The 16,664-nt window shown below is 42.9% G+C and overlaps 1 protein-coding gene across 5 annotated transcripts in view; it reads left to right on the top strand.

The window, feature by feature from the left end:
* LOC143805813 (leucine-rich repeat and fibronectin type III domain-containing protein 1-like protein) overlaps positions 1–16,664 on the top strand; it is a 797,917-nt gene that overhangs the window by 295,998 nt on the left and 485,255 nt on the right. The gene's annotated exons all lie outside the window — the stretch shown is intronic.

Below are 16,664 nucleotides of genomic sequence, written 5' to 3'. Positions count from 1 at the left end.
TATACTTCAGGGATACAGTTTATATGTGGATAATTACTCAGGAAGTATGGCATCTAGCTTAAAACAGATACCTTGGCATATGGAACCGCATACCTCCCATCTGTCCCTCTGTTAAACTGAAATCCCCCTGTCTCTCGTTCCTTTCAATTTGTCCCTCTTTTAAGATTGATGTATGGATATGCGGATGAACGGCTTCATTGGTTCTCAGAAATGTCTGTCTGACCGCAGAATTTATAATGTAATCCTCCCTTTCTATGATCAGATCTCTAGTAAACTGTGCGTTACGATCATTCAGAGCTCTACATCTGCTGATATGTGATTAAATAAAGCCAAAATCATTGAATAATGTAAAAGTTCTGTAACTCTTTTTTTAATTTAATTAATTTTCATGAAATGAGAAATGTTTATGTACAACATCAGTTATCACACAATATTATAAAAAAAATTTGGCAAAGTTTCTTTTTGGAAGTTTTTGTAATTTTCCTCTGGCTGCAGTTTATCTCCAGAAAGAAAAATAGAATTGGCCCCTGGAATTCAGCTGGAAGGAGCCTTCTTTCCCCCGACATCATCTGGGAGAGCCATAAGACCCCCAAACATATTAAACTATTATTGGTGGGTTTCGCGGACTTTAATGTGTATTGGGGCCTTCACGTAACATAAAATATATATTACCTGCATTTTTGTGCTCAAAGATGGACATGCTCTAGAAATGGTCACTGACTTTTCAACAAACGTTTCGATAGCACAAGTGAATATAACATAAGATTGTAATCTACTTAATAGGAGAAATCTACTTCTTTCTCCACCTCTGCTTCTCCTTATTTTTTCCTCCGCATTCATTCTAAAAAACAGCTACAAATTCTTTCTCTATCTGTAATTCTCACTCTGTTTCTCTATCGGTCTCCCTCTGTCTCTATATATTGGTCTCCCTCTGTCTCTCTTTGTCTCGCTCTCTCTATATCGGTCTCCCTCTGTCTCTCTATATCGCAGAGTTGGAGTCACCTTGTGTCTGTCTCTCTGTGTGTGTGTGTGTGTGTATCTCTCTCTTAGTCTCTTTCTCTGTGTGTCTCTCTCTCTGTTCCTTCCTCTCTATATATCCCACTGCTGGAGAGGCAGAGAGACAGGTGCTGCAGCTTTCTCGTGAGTGTTTATCTCACCTTAGAGCTAAAGTCACAGCTACACTGCTCAGTACTGGCATTGCCTGTATATCACATCGGGAGATGTGACTGCTCTATAGGCCTCCTGCAATGCACTGACAGGAGGTAATGGCTCCTGCAGTTCATCACTGAAGAGGTTACCTGAGTTCAGGATCTCACTTTACGGCAACGCTGTGTGAGAATTTTCCCACTGAGTGGTGTCGCAAGTGACAGCGACCTCTGACGGTGGAGTGATACAGTGCGGGAGGATACCTGCTGTCATTGTATCACCGGAGCCCCTGGAGAGTGGTCACATCTGCTGATGTGACAGCTCTACATGGGAGATTGTCGTGGGACACTCGTTATTAAATGCATTACATCGGATCAGGGAGTATACTGTTGGTTTATTATTTTATTTTTCTTTACTGGTGATCGAGAGCATCAGGGACCAGCTGTATGGTGAGTATGTACTGCATATGTATGTACTGCATGTGTATATGTTGTTTTTTTTCTACACTTGAACACAGTAGCTGGATGATGGGACTACTGCTGTCCCTTCATTGGCTAGCTGTCACTGTAGAAGGCATAGCTGGATGGGACTAGTAGTCCCATCGGACGATGCCTGCCTACATACAGACCCGCACACACACAGCCCCGCACACACCAGCAGACCCACACAGATACACACAAACACCCGCACATCTTCTCTGTGCACACACAGTCTCAGCCCACACATTCTTCCTCCCAATCTGCAGCATTTGTCGCACCCACCTCCGCAGCAAAACCGCAGATCTTTGCTGCTGATTTGACTGAATCAATGGAAGTCATGGGTGCAGATCCTCAAAAGAATTGACATATAAAATTATAATAATTGACATATAAAATGCTGCCAATCCGCGCATTTTTTTTCCGCAGCATGTGCACAACAGTTGTCAATTTCCCATTGACTAACATTGCTTATGCTAACTACACTGCGGATTTGATGCAATTCCAAGTGTCCAAAAATGCTGCGGAAACGCATCAAAATCCGCAGTGTGTGCACATAGCCTTAGACTCATTGCATCTCTCCCTCTCGATTGACCTTTTTAACATTACAGTAGAGCCAAAGAACATAAACTTCATTTATACCATAGCTTAACTGTATTACAATCAATGATGAAATAAGTGACAACTACTACAGCAAAAATGTAATTAAACCTAACCAATTAAATCTAACTCGTAATTGATTGTTAACTCAATAACATCTACAAAACGTAAAGCAAAAGTAATGACAACTGTCTACCCCTGTGACAATATAATAAGGGATTAACAAATTATGTAAATGAGAGGCAATTAACTGTGGATCAGAACAGTATGGAGCATCCAATTATGGAACATACATGCGCTGCTGTTTTATTCCCAGGGCTTAGATGGCATCTTGTCAGTCTAAAGTAAATTGCGGAACTCGTAAGGAATGTGAGTGCAACAAACTGCAGATTGGTGAATCCAAATTACTTTTGGAGCTAAAAGGCAATGTAGACTTTGAACGGGGAACTACAGATTTCTCCACGTTTAATTAATAACTTTTTTATTTAAAATTTACCTAAGCCCTAGCCTATCTCAAATCTGGACGGATCCTAAAAAATGTGGCTGCTTTGATACTTTTACCTTCAGATATCTTGCTTTCTTCTTCCTCAAGGAGAGCAAATTTACATAACTTTTTCCCAGAAAGCATTGCCTGGCCTCTAAGTCTCCCATAAGCCACATAATGTCTACAGAAAAAGGTTGATTCCTTTTGGAAAATATTCCTTTTTGGCCAAAAATCCAATGGTTGTCACTACAGTTTGCATTTATTTTTCTCTTTATATTGAAAAACTGAATATATATATTTAAAAGGAATTGGTCACCAGGTGTCTGCTACCTAATCTGAGAGCAACATAATGTAGAGAAAGAGATCCTGATTCTAGTAATGTGCCACTTACTGGGCTACTTGCTGTGATTTTGATAACATTACACTTTGTAGCCTCCACTTCTATGATTGGAAGCTTTTTGCCTATGCACAGTGTACATAGAAATCTGTCAATCAGTGGTGTGGGCGGGGTTATACAGAGCTCGGCATTCAGAGAACTGCTAGATTGGCAGCAGGAAAAACAATTATTTTAATAAAAACTACAGAAAGAAGCCAGTCTTCCCCCCCCTCAGCACTCCTTTTCCATTAACCCCTTACTGACCTCCGCCATACTATTAGGGCGGAGGTCGGTACCCCCGCTTTGATGCAGGGCTCCGGCAGTGAGCCCACATCAAAGCCGGGACATGTCAGCTGTTTTGAACAGCTGACATGTGCCCGCAATAGCGGCCGGTGCAATCGCGATTCATCCGCCGCTATTAACTAGTTAAATGCTGCTGTCAAGCGCTGACAGTGGCATTTCACTACCGCTTCCGGCCATTGGGCCGGAAATGAGCGCATCGCCGACCCCATCACATGATCGGGGGTCAGCGATGCATCGGCATAACAACCAGAGGTCTCCTTGAGATCTCTATGGTTGTTGATGCCAGCTTGCTGTGAGCGCCACCCTGTGGTTCAGCTACATAGAAGCGATCTATGCATCGCTCCAATGTAGCAGAGGCGATCGAGTTGTGCATTCTTCTGGCCTCCCATGGAGGCTATGAAGCATGACAAAAGTAAAAAAAAAAAAGTTAAAAAAAATATGAAAAAAATAATAAATATGTAAAAGTTTAAATCACCCCCCTTTCGCCCCATTCAAAATAAAACAATTAAAAAAAAAAATCAAACCTACACATATTTGTTATCGCCGCATTCAGAATCGCCCGATCAATAAAAACAAGCATTAACCTGATCGCTAAAAAGCGTAGCGAGAAAAAATTCAAAACGCCAGAATTACATTTTTTTGGTCACCGCGACATTGCATTAAAATGCAATAACGGGTGATCAAAAGAACATACCTGCACCAAAATGGTATCATTAAAAACGTCAGCTTGGCATGCAAAAAATAAGCCCTCACCCACCCCCAGATCATGAAAAATGGAGACGCTACGGGTATTGGAAAATTGCGCAATTTTTTTTTTTAAGCAAAGTTTGGAATTTGTTTTTACCACTTAGATAAATTGTAACCTAGACATGTTTGGTGTCTATGAACTCGTAATGACCTGGAGAATCAAACTGGCAGGTCAGTTGTAGCATTTAGTGAACCTAGCAAAAAAGCCAAACAAAAAACAAGTGTGGGATTGCACTTTTTTGCAATTTTACCGCACTTGGAATTTTTTTTCCAGTTTTCTAGTACATGACATGCTAAAACCAATAGTGTCGTTCAAAAGTACAACTCGTCCCACAAAAAACAAGCCCTCACATGGCCATATTGACGGAAAAATACAAAAGTTATGGCTCTGGGAAGGAGGGGAGCGAAAAATGAGAACGCAAAAATGGAAAAGGGCAAGGTCTTAAAGGACTGAGACAGATCTCCCTTTCCTATATCAGATATGTTATTTTAATAGATGCCCATAAGCTGCATATATTATAAATAACAATAGTAGCACATTATATCTAGTATCTGGGTGCTGTATCTCTATGTTAAATGGATCTGGACAGGCAGAGGAGGACTTCTGTGAATCCCCCAGTCATGGAAAGCATCTTAAATAATGACTAAATCTAGAAATGATCGATAAAATTTAAGGAAGAAATATGGTTGTCTTAACCGATTTTTTTTTTTTTTGTTCGAAACATATTCTGTATGATCCTGAAACATTCAGTCTTGCAGAACTGTTAATTTCTGGCTGATTTTGTTTCATCTTCAGCTTGTGGCAGACTGAATCTCCACCCTCTAACCTAGGGGAGTTTAGTTTGGCAATCTTTAGTCCCTTTGCAGGCAGGGTGGAGGGGAGAGGCTTCTACTGCAGTTTTCTTATTGCTAAACACAGGACAATAAGGAGGAGAAGGCAAAACAAGTCTGATCTCATGAGAAACAAATTTCTTCTTATAGCAGAAGTAAACATTAAATGGAGCCGGACAGCAAAGCTCCTTTGGATGTGTAGTGGCTGCTGCCAGATGCTGCAGATCATCTCCTCTGTTTAGTAAAATAGGGGCTGAACTGCAGTTCTCGGGTGTAGCTACTACATATTGATTGTAGGTGTGCTGGTCAGCTCCATTCATTGCTTAATTCTGGCCGTCACTGGAGCTAATAGCAGCTGATTGTCAGGTATCAGTCCCTTATCGAAATAATATGTGCATATCATCAATATTCTATGTCTAGACAACCCCCTTAGGGTATGTGTCCACATTCAGGAAACGCTGCGTTTTTGACGCTGCGTTTTTCCGCAGCGTCAAAAACGCAGCGTCCAGATGTTACAGCATAGTGGAGGGGATTTCATGAAATCCCGACTCCACTATGCATTAAAAAACGCATGCGTTTTTGCCACGAAAACGCATGCGCGGTGCGTTTTTTCAAAACACAGCATGTTGCTACAATGAGCAAAACACGCAGGTACACTGCAGGTGACCTGCCAGTGGCCTCAGGTGCAGTTTTGGTCAGGATTTTACTTGCATAAAATCCTGACCAAAGCCTGAAGCAAACCTGAACGTGGACACATACCCTTAGGGTGCATCTGTTTACATCTATTTTTGACCCCCGATTGAATGAGTCAAGTTGTTCTATGATCCAGCCAATCAGGATTGTCTTGACTTCCTGTTATTTTCTCATTCCAGAAATCTGACATTTCAGTTGCCCAATCTTTGCACTTCTCTTAGGGTATGTGTCCACGTTCAGGATTGCATCAGGATTTGGTCAGGATTTTCCATCAGTATTTGTAAGCCAAAACCAGGAGTGGAACAATTAGAGGAAAAGTATAATAGAAACATATGCACCACTTCTGCATTTATCACCCACTCCTGGTTTTGGCTTACAAATACTGATGTAAAATCCTGACCAAATCCTGGTGCAATCCTGAACGTGGACACATACCCTAAGATGCACTGTTGTAAAGTTTTTGCTTTATTAACTACTAAAAAGCTTAGTAAATTCCAGTGTCCTTAAAATTGAATAATTTGTTGAAAGAATATGTAATTAAATGTGAAACATATAATTAGTAAAATAGACCTACTATGCCACAGCTGTTAAATGGAATTCGTCAGCAGGTTTTTGACATGTAATCTGAGGGCAGCATGATCTAGGTGCTGACATACTGGCTTCAGTGATGTGGCACCTATTAGGCTGTGTGTTGTTGTTTCAATACAATGAGTGTTTCATCAGCAGGAGATTATCACTGCAGGACTAGGTGTCGTGTGCCTCCTGGTCCAATCCCGCCCCCAGCACTGATTAGAAGCTTACTGTCAATATACAATGTACACAGAAATAGAAACAAAAACCTCAATAACATATTATAATCATTACAATAGGGCCTAAAAATAGCCCATTCCAAAACAAAAGAAACAGCAAAGCAAACCAACTCCAAAATATATATATATATCACACGGAGAAAATAGGAGTCATTAGGTATAAAAATAGTAAATTTATTTGTACTTCAAAAAAAATCAACATAATAAATCCATTACATCAAAAATCAAGTATCTGCAGGAAATTGAGACAGAAAAGAAGGAACCCTGCTGATTACCCCTGCCCACTCTGTGCAAAAATCACATTAGAAAAGGTGCAAGTGCAGTAATATATTGCACATAGAAGGTAAGCAAAAAAAAAAAAAAAAGCCAGCAAGGATTCTAAGATCACTCTATCAGTATATCAGCCAGAGAGTAACAAAATGCTTACAAAAGGTGGGGAGGTTCCAAACCCGGGCGTGGATGCCCCAAAAAACCCCGCCGCACGTTTCGCTTGTCTATAACACCGCTTTCTCAAGGGGAATGTAGGTGTTCAGCAAACAGGACCTTTTATGATCCCATGATCAAACATGTGGTACACAGCCAGCCAATCACAGTGTAAAGTCGGCGCGTGTGCTCCGCCCACCCCGGGTCCAGACCATGAAGCAGAGCGTCAGCATCGCCGCGCACGTGCAGGGAGAGAAAGGACATAGGTCCCCGCGCATGCGGACAAGGCACACAGACGCACCGCTGCATGCCAGGAAGCCAGGGTCGAGGCGCGCACGCGCACACCACTGTGACGCCCTTGAAATGTGTGTACACAGAACCGAAGTCCTGCACAAAAGCCATCTGAGGTGAATAGACCAAAAACGGCCAGCACATTACAGATCAATAAATCCGGGTAGGCAAAACAGCTATAAATCATGAATACACCATACATAAGTAATTGAAAACAATATCGGTATCTCAGGAAATATAAGTCCAAAGTTATACATCATTGATCAAATCCAGATTTGTTCAGATATTGGCAGATCCTGCAAGCTATGTTTTCCAACACGTCAATAACCTTGCCATCCCAAGATTTCATTAACAAGTAAAGATGGATCATTTGATGTCCTGCTGAAAAAATACAAACATAAAAATAAATTTTAGAAACATTAAAAAATATTTAAAAAACTAACACACCCGGAAATAAGGCTACGTTCACATTTGCGTTGTGCGCCGCAGCGTCGGCGCCGCAGCGCACAACGCAAACAAAAACGCGGCAAAACGCACGCTAAAACGCTGCGTTTTGCGCCGCATGCGTCCTTTTTGGCCGAAAGTTGGACGCAAAAAAAATGCAACTTGAAGCGTTTCTTGCGTCCAACGCTTGCGGCCATGCGGCGCAAAACGCAGCACAACGCATGTCCATGCGCCCCCATGTTAAATATAGGTGCGCATGACGCATGCGGCGCCGCTGCGGCGCCCGACGCTGTGGCGCTGACCGCAAATGTGAACGTAGCCTAACACAGGGTGAAGTGGGAAGACAAGAGCATAAACTACGAATATATATAACTTTATGGGAAAAAAAAAATTAAATAAAAAAAAAGGTCAAAGAAAAGATGAAAAGGATAAGGACTCATTTAGACCTCTCGGAGTCTTAGGCTACTTTCACACTAGCGTCGTACTCGGCCCGTCGCAGTGCGTCGGGCCGACGTACCGGCGCTAGCAGTGAATGCGCCGCACAACGGGGGCAGCGGATGCATTTTTCCAGCGCATCCGCCGCCCCATTGTGAGGTGCGGGGAGGTGGGGGTGGAGTTCCGGCCGCCCATGCGCGGTCGGAAATGTCGGTCCGTCGGCAGCAAAAAACGTTACATGTAACGTTTTTTGCAGCCGACGGTCCGCCACAACACGGCGCAACCGTCGCACGACGGTTGCGACGTGTGGCAAAGCGTCGCAATGCGACGCTAATGCAAATCAATGGTGAAAAAACGCATCCTGCAAGCACTTTTGCAGGATGCGTTTTTCCAACAAAACGACGCATAGCGACGTGCAGTGCACGACGCTAGTGTGAAAGTAGCCATAGTGTCTAGCACCACAATCCACTTTGCCTCCACCTGCGCCAACATCTTCTTGTAATCACCTCCTCTGATCCCTAAGTGGACCACATCAATACCCCGTACCATAAATGACGAAGGATCACACTCATGAAATTGTTTGTAATGGCGCGGGATTGTTTTGAGGAGGGAAAGATCAGTCACTGTCTTGGCTGCACAAATGTCCCGCACATGCTCACGCACACGCCTTCTTAGCTCTCTAGACATCAGGCCAATATAAATTTTTGAACAGCCACATGTGGCATAGTATATGACATTCATACTGCCACATGATATACAATGTCTGATGTCAAATTGTTTTTTACCATCTGAGGAGCTGAATGTGGTGCAGCGCAGGACATTTGTGCAAGCCAGACAGTGACCGCAGGGTACAGACACAAAATTGGGACCTTTCGAGCCAAATGGACTGCGGAAGGTAGGGGTATAGTGACTTTTAACCGTGCGTGCGCGCCTCGGCCCTGGCTTCCTGGCATGCAGCGGTGCGTCTGTGTGCTTTGTCCTCATGCGCGGGGACCTATGTCCTTTCTCTCCCCGCGCGTGCGTGGCGATGCTGACGCTCTGCTTCATGGTCTGAACCCGGGGTGGGCGGAGCACACGCGCCGACTTTACACTGTGATTGGCTGGCTGTGTACCACATGTTTGATCATGGGATCATAAAAGGTCCTGTTTGCTGAACACCTACATTTCTCTTGAGAATGCGGTGTTATAGACACGCGAAACGTGCATCTGGTTTTTTTGGGGCATCCACACCCGGGTTTGGAACCTCCCCGCCTTTGGTAAGCATTTTGTTACTCTCTGGCTGATATACTGATAGAGTGATCTTAGAATCCTGGCTGGCTTTTTTTTTTTTGCTTACCTTCTATGTGCAATATATTACTGCACTTGCACCTTATCTAATGCGATTTTTGCACAGAGTGGGCAGGGGTAATCAGCAGGGTTCCTTCTTTTCTGTTTCAATTTCCTGCAGATACTTGTTTTTTGATGTAATGCATTTAGTATGTTGATTTTTTTGAAGTACAAATACATTTACTATTTTTATACCTAATGACTCCTATTTTCTCCGTGTGATAAATGTACACAGAAAGCGGCCAATCAGAGGTGAGGGCGGGCCCAGCTTTCTGAGCTCTGCTACATGTTGCATATAAAAACTATGATTGTATCATAACTGCTGCACCCAGTAAACTAAGTGAAACAGCACTAGACTCTGCATATTTTTTCCTACATTTTCTGCTCTTAGATGAGGTGGCAAAAGCCTGAAGACAGATTTCCTTTAAGGCCGGGATCACACATACGCGAGATACGGCCGAGTCTCGCAGGTGAAAACCCAGCTCTGGTGCCGGCACTCCAGAGCGGAGCATGCGGCCGCACAGCAGTACATGGAGCTGCACGTCCGCTCTGGAGTGCCGGCACCAGGGCTGGGTTTTCACCTGCGAGACTCGGCCGTATCTCGCGTATGTGTGATCCCGGCCTTACTCTTTCACTCTTGTCCCCAAAAAGCTAATCTCCAAAGTGCTTTGCGCAGGAAATAATTACTGCTACTGACTAGGGTTGCTGCGAATGACAGTGATCTGTGGCCGCTGCATGGAAGTCCTGAGAACCATCTCCTACCTCATCTGTAGAAGTCACTGTCAGATGGGCTCACAGAATGTGAGCAAAGAACCTCCAGTTTTTGTTAGCATGGTCTATATGGCTGTAATGCTATTCAGGATTCATATATTCAATGTTTGCATATATCTTAGTGCTCAGATTGCATTTCCATATGTTTGTTTGCTTGTCTGTATTCTGATCCTGCTGTTGTGTTTTTTTCACCCATTGGTAAAAGGGACCTAAGCAGGAGACTAACACATGGACATGGAATTAGAATACACCTAGGGTTTGTTTATGATTGTTAACCTTGGAGATACAAGTGCTTCTCACAAGATTAGAATATCAAAAAGTTAATTTCTTCCAGTTCTTCAATACAAAAAGTGAAACTCATATATTATATAGAATCATTACACACAGAGTGATCTATTTCACGTGTTTATTTCTGTTAATGTTGATGATTATGGCTTACAGCCAATGAAAACCAAAAATCATTATCTCAGTAATATGAGAAGCACCTGTATATTGTTCTGCATAGGAGCTGTATGAGTAAAACAGTAGATTAATCAAGTGCATTGAAACATTTGTGTTATGACTGAGCCCTAACACTCGCACAGAGATGAACAAACAAGGAGAGAGATTCAACCTGCACACCACAGGATCCTGTACAGACTAGGCAAATCCGTAACTTGACCCTGATTTGTCCCCTGACTTCAGAGGTTGGCACCCTAAAATTATGCAATGGCACCCCCACTTAACGTCGGCTGACCCTGAGTGATAAAAAAAGCAACCCCAAAAGACCTTAGGTAGACATGGAAAATCCCAGAATCTAAATGTAACAAAATGGGAAGAGTGCAGGGAAGCGGTACACACAAACTGCTGAAGAAGTAATAGATAAAACCTCAGCAAGACAATCCTTAATTGGGGAGCTAGGACTCCAAACAACCATCTAACTTGGAATATAGCCAGCAAACACTGCATGTGCCAGGAGAATATAAGTAGCTCCTCCGAAGATGTGATAGGACAAACCAAACAAGGAAGTGAAATCACCTGTATAGAAGCAATACAGCAAAGCAAAATAAACACAAGAGCATGATCAGCAGTTGGACAGAGACAACACAGGCTGTGGTCCAATAGAGAAAACACAGGCTGTGGTCCAATAGAGACAACACAGGCTGTGGTCCAATAGAGACAACACAGGCTGTGGTCCAATAGAGAAAACACAGGCTGTGGTCCAATAGAGACAACACAGGCTGTGGTCCAATAGAGACAACACAGGCTGTGTTCCGACAGAGACAACACAGTCTGTGTTCTGACAGAGACAACACAGGCTGTGTTCTGACAGAGACAACACAGGCTGTGTTCTGACAGAGGCAACACAGGCTGTGGTCTGACAGAGGCAACACAGGCTGTGGTCTGACAGAGACAACACAGGCTGTGGTCTGACAGAGACAGCACAGGCTGTGTTCCAACAAAGGCAACACAGGCTGTGGTCTGACAGAGACAGCACAGGCTGTGGTCCGACAGAGACAGCACAGGCTGTGGTCCGACAGAGACAGCACAGGCTGTGGTCTGACAGAGACAGCACAGGCTGTGTTCCGACAGAGGCAACACAGGCTGTGGTCCAACAGAGACAACACAGGCTGTGGTCTGACAGAGACAGCACAGGCTGTGTTCCGACAGAGACAACACAGGCTGTGGTCTGACAGAGACAACACAGGCTGTGGTCCGACAGAGACAACACAGGCTGTGGTTTGACAGAGACAACACAGGCTGTGTTCTGACAGAGACAACACAGGCTGTGGTCTGACAGAGACAGCACAGGCTGTGTTCCGACAGAGACAACACAGGCTGTGGTCTGACAGAGACAACACAGGCTGTGTTCCGACAGAGACAACACAGGCTGTGTTCTGACAGAGACAACACAGGCTGTGTTCTGACAGAGACAACACAGGCTGTGGTCTGACAGAGACAGCACAGGCTGTGGTCTGACAGACAGCACAGGCTGTGGTCTGACAGAGACAACACAGGCTGTGGTCCGACAGAGACAACACAGGCTGTGTTCCGACAGAGGCAACACAGGCTGTGGTCTGACAGAGACAGCACAGGCTGTGGTCTGACAGACAACACAGGCTGTGGTCCGACAGAGACAACACAGGCTGTGTTCCGACAGAGGCAACGCAGGCTGTGTTCCGACAGAGGCAACACAGGCTGTGTTCCGACAGAGGCAACACAGGCTGTGGTCCGACAGAGACAACACAGGCTGTGTTCCGACAGAGACAACACAGGCTGTGTTCCGACAGAGACAACACAGGCTGTGTTCTGACAGACAACACAGGCTGTGTTCCGACAGAGACAACACAGGCTGTGTTCCGACAGAGACAACACAGGCTGTGTTCCGACAACGACAACACAGGCTGTGTTCCGACAGAGACAACACAGGCTGTGTTCCGACAGAGACAACACAGGCTGTGGTCCGACAGACACAACACAGGCTGTGGTCCAACACAGAGGGAAACCACTTCTTGGTTTTGAGCAGATTTAGCAGAATGCAAAGTGCATGTTCTTCTTTGAATCAGATACTAAATCTGACACTCACGATCCCGTGGCTCTTCAGACAAAGTGAACATGAAGAGAAAGTCAGAGAGTCTTCATGTTCAATTCGACAGAAGGCAGGAATAATGATGCTAATTGAACACTTCGCTTCAGGTGTCATGCCACCGCACGAGAGCCCCGGGACCTCGAGTTCCGACACAGGAGGTGAGTATAGGCTTTTTTATTTTATCAGGGCCAAGCGTGGGGAATGAGAAGGGGTTGTCCTAGTAGTGCTTTAAAGCACTTAAAGTGGTTCAAGATGCCTGTTCTGTGCCTGTAGTTATACTCTCCAGCCGCCGTCTTCAGCTCCTCCTTGTGCCACTTTGATCCCATGCCACAATCTCGTAACCGCGGCTCCTGCCTGACCGGAATTCAGAGGTAACGGGTCACAAACTTTCTAAGTAAAGCAATAAGAGTCTCGTTCTGGCCTCATTCTGGCTCTCATAGGCTTATATGGAGAAGTGACCTCTGGCTCCCAGCCAACATTGGAGCGATCCAGCAAGTCATATCCTGGAGAACACAAACCGGATTGGTGCCGAGAACAGAAGACGACGGCTGGTAAATATTGTACTATATGCAACAAACATACTTTAGTGTTATCACACCAGGGGTGAACTAAAAAAAATATGCCGGGATAGTGTTTTAAACCCTTTTTTTTATTAGTATTTTGGAGTAAATTAGCTAAAAAAAAAACTACTCCAAAAACTCTTTGTGAATTGTAGGCTACTATGAAAATAAAAAAGTTATAGCTCTTTTTTTAAATGATGAAAAAGCAAACAACAATGCTTTGTCGTAGAAGACCTAAGTAGGTTGGTCTTGAAGACGTTAAAAATAACATAAAAATGGCAAATGCTTAGTAAAAATAATGTTTACAAAGTGAACATGTCTAATTTTATAGATCATCAAAAAATCTTTATATCTTTTGATGTGTTAGACTTTCATTAATGTTCTTCTAATTCGTCTCTCTGCTCCTCAGATCTTGCTCATCCTCTCTCCTAACCTGCTCCTATGCATGGCTACCCAAATTCTCTCAAGCGGTCCCTGATTTCTTACACACTTTTTCCCTTGCATGATAAATTTGTAATATTAAGGAAAAAAATGCTGCTTACTGTGCAAAGCTCCTCAAAAAGTGAACGAAGAACAGGTGGTGCAGGAATGTCACCAAGGTGCCCAGCCAAGGCACATTACTGATAGAAGCGAATAGGCAAGGGTCTGTGGCAACTTCTGTGGACTGGTCGATGGAGTAAAACATCACCATTCTATAGTGTCCAAAAATGAGAAAAAAAGAGGACAAACTGCTCCAATGACTTCCGAAATGGTGAATCACGTGATTAATTTTTTTCGATAGCTGCACTGTGTTTTGGCACTGGATCAGTGTCTTCATCAGGCCATAATGGTCTCATAGTCTAAATGTTTCGCCAATATTCTAGAGCCTTCATCAGTCGCTGCATTATTAAGATTACATCTTAAGATTTCTATTAGTCCACGATCACACGTTCAGTATTTGGTCAGTATTTTACATTCGTATTTGTAAGCCAAAACCAGGATAAGAACAATCAGAAGAAAAAATTTATTAAAAACTTGTGAACCACTTCTGCATTTTTCACCCACGGAGTTTCTAACTCTTTTCATCTGCCTTTTTCTGAGCTTCTCGGAGCTGATTTATGATGACAGACCACATGAAGATTCTGCTGAACTTCAGCTTGTGGTTTATCTGTGCTCCTCTCAGGTGATTTATGAACAGAAACTCCCATCAGAACAAGCTTACCGATGAATTCTCAGTTAACTCATTCAACAGCCAGAGGAAGCAAAGAGTCTGTAAAATCCAAACAGTGCAAAAAAGTTTTGAATCCCAATTGTAAAAATGATTTTTAGTCCAAAATCCATGATGCCCAAATCCTTTTAGAAAAAGCTGAGTTGCAATACCAAATTTAACAACGAGAGGCACTATTTTACTCATATAATTTAATCCTTTTAAAGAAGCACTCCTCCTTCCATCAAAGTTATTATCCTCTTTATAAATTGCCGACATCATATTATATAGCACTGTGTACTTACAATTGCTCATTTTTCCCTTCTTCCCAGCTAATTCTTCTCTTTTCCATTAGGTCTATAACATCACATGATTAATAACTGACTAGCCAAATCTTTCTAAGCTCTATGTAGAAACAGGGTGTATTTTTTCACTACATGAGTCATCATTAGAACTACAATTCTGCATCACTGCACAGTCCCTGGACTAGAGGGATTCAGCTACTCTGTTTTTAATTACATGAAGTCATAAACCTAATAGAAAAGAGAAGAATTTTCTGGGTAGAAAAACAAAATGAGCAATTGTCAGTACACAGTGCTATATTATATGATGATTGCGATTTATTAAGATTTGCGATTTGTTAAATGAATGTCCACCTTTGCTTAATATATTGGCGTAGGCAGGAGAATTATCATTGTAAATGTTGCATTGTACCTATTTAAAGATTTTACCTTTTTTTTGTTCTTCTCTGAATCATGGGATGAATCATCACTGCGGATAACACCTACCCACTGTGATTGTCACTTCTGATTAATATCATTATTACATTAATTAGCAATAATATCGCACGTGCGACTCCTTATATATTAGCATTCACATTAGGTGTAAATAGACTCAAACGCGAGGAGACGGCAACAGAACTCGCGCTCTTTTGTTTTCTCCCCTCCCGCGATTGTCGTGTCCCCCCCACCGTACATATATCTGCATAAGAAAACAAGCGGTACTTTGTCCTGATGGGGGAGGATGTGCCGAGAAATCACACAAAACATGCCGTCCTCACTCCTCTGTAGACAAGGCCAGCCTTTATGCTGCGAGTGGGTGAGGATTCATCCTCCCACGGGTGTTGGTTTACCTTGAAACTATCACAGCACTCATCAACAAAGGCGCTCAAAGCAACGCTCGTTACAGAGCTATATTTTTGTTTTTCACTAAAGCAAATTGAAGGTGTTTTTTTTATCCTGTGTCAATGAAGAAACGAATCCAAGAATCAATTCAGATAGTACAGGAAGCAGAAATAGGATTATGGTGGCGTTTGTGCCCTTTAATGTCTTGCTTTACTGCCGGCTGTAAATAAGTAAGGCTTCATCTATGTTATTAAATTTTACGTTTTCATTCAGGTCTGTATATTTTACCTATACTTTTACACAAATCCTTACATAATATATATTATTATATATCTTACTTCTACGCAATGCACAATCGATACTGCCATTCAATGTCAAAATATCACTGCCCTACAGAAAATTAAAGAGTTTCTTTCTTCCGCAGAAATGAACATTGTTGGATAGTGCCGGTATAAGCAAGCACTTTTGCAATTTACTGCTTATTAAAAATTTGCCGCCGTTCTTGAGATATTTATATGATTCCTTTGTTTACAGTTTGTCGCCTAGGAGACCGGCCACCGTTGTTATTTAGATTTTAAGCACCACGCTGAATTTGGCCAGAATTTGGAGGTAACCACGTACTCCAATGATACTGGCCAGGTTCAAAACAGGGTTTTCAAGCTAAAAATAAAAAAGAGCTTGTAAACACTGAACATGTCTAGCATAGCAGCCATAGTCAGTCTCCCAGGTTCCGAGCTGTAAACAAAAGAAAAGTGTTAATATCCCAAGAATGGTTCGAAATTTTAATAAGTAGTAAATTGCAAAACTGATTGTATTTACGTGCCTTATTTCATAAATAGTCATTTATGGATATGGGAAAAACCCTTTAAAGGAGTTATCAAAGGCAAAGATATTAATGGGCAGCACAGTGGCTCAGTGGTTAGCACAGCAGCCTTGCCGTGCTGGGGTCCTGGGTTCAAATCCCATCAAGAACAACATCTGCAAGGAGTTTGTATGTTCTCCCCGTGTTTGCGTGGGTTTCCTCCCACATTCCAAAGATTGTGAGCCACATCGGGGACAGCAATGAAAAT

The sequence above is a fragment of the Ranitomeya variabilis genome, chromosome 2 (genome assembly GCF_051348905.1).
Source record: "Ranitomeya variabilis isolate aRanVar5 chromosome 2, aRanVar5.hap1, whole genome shotgun sequence".
NCBI classification, from domain to species: domain Eukaryota; kingdom Metazoa; phylum Chordata; class Amphibia; order Anura; family Dendrobatidae; genus Ranitomeya; species Ranitomeya variabilis.
Note: the sequence above shows the minus strand (reverse complement) of the source record. Positions and strands in the feature narration are given on the sequence as shown.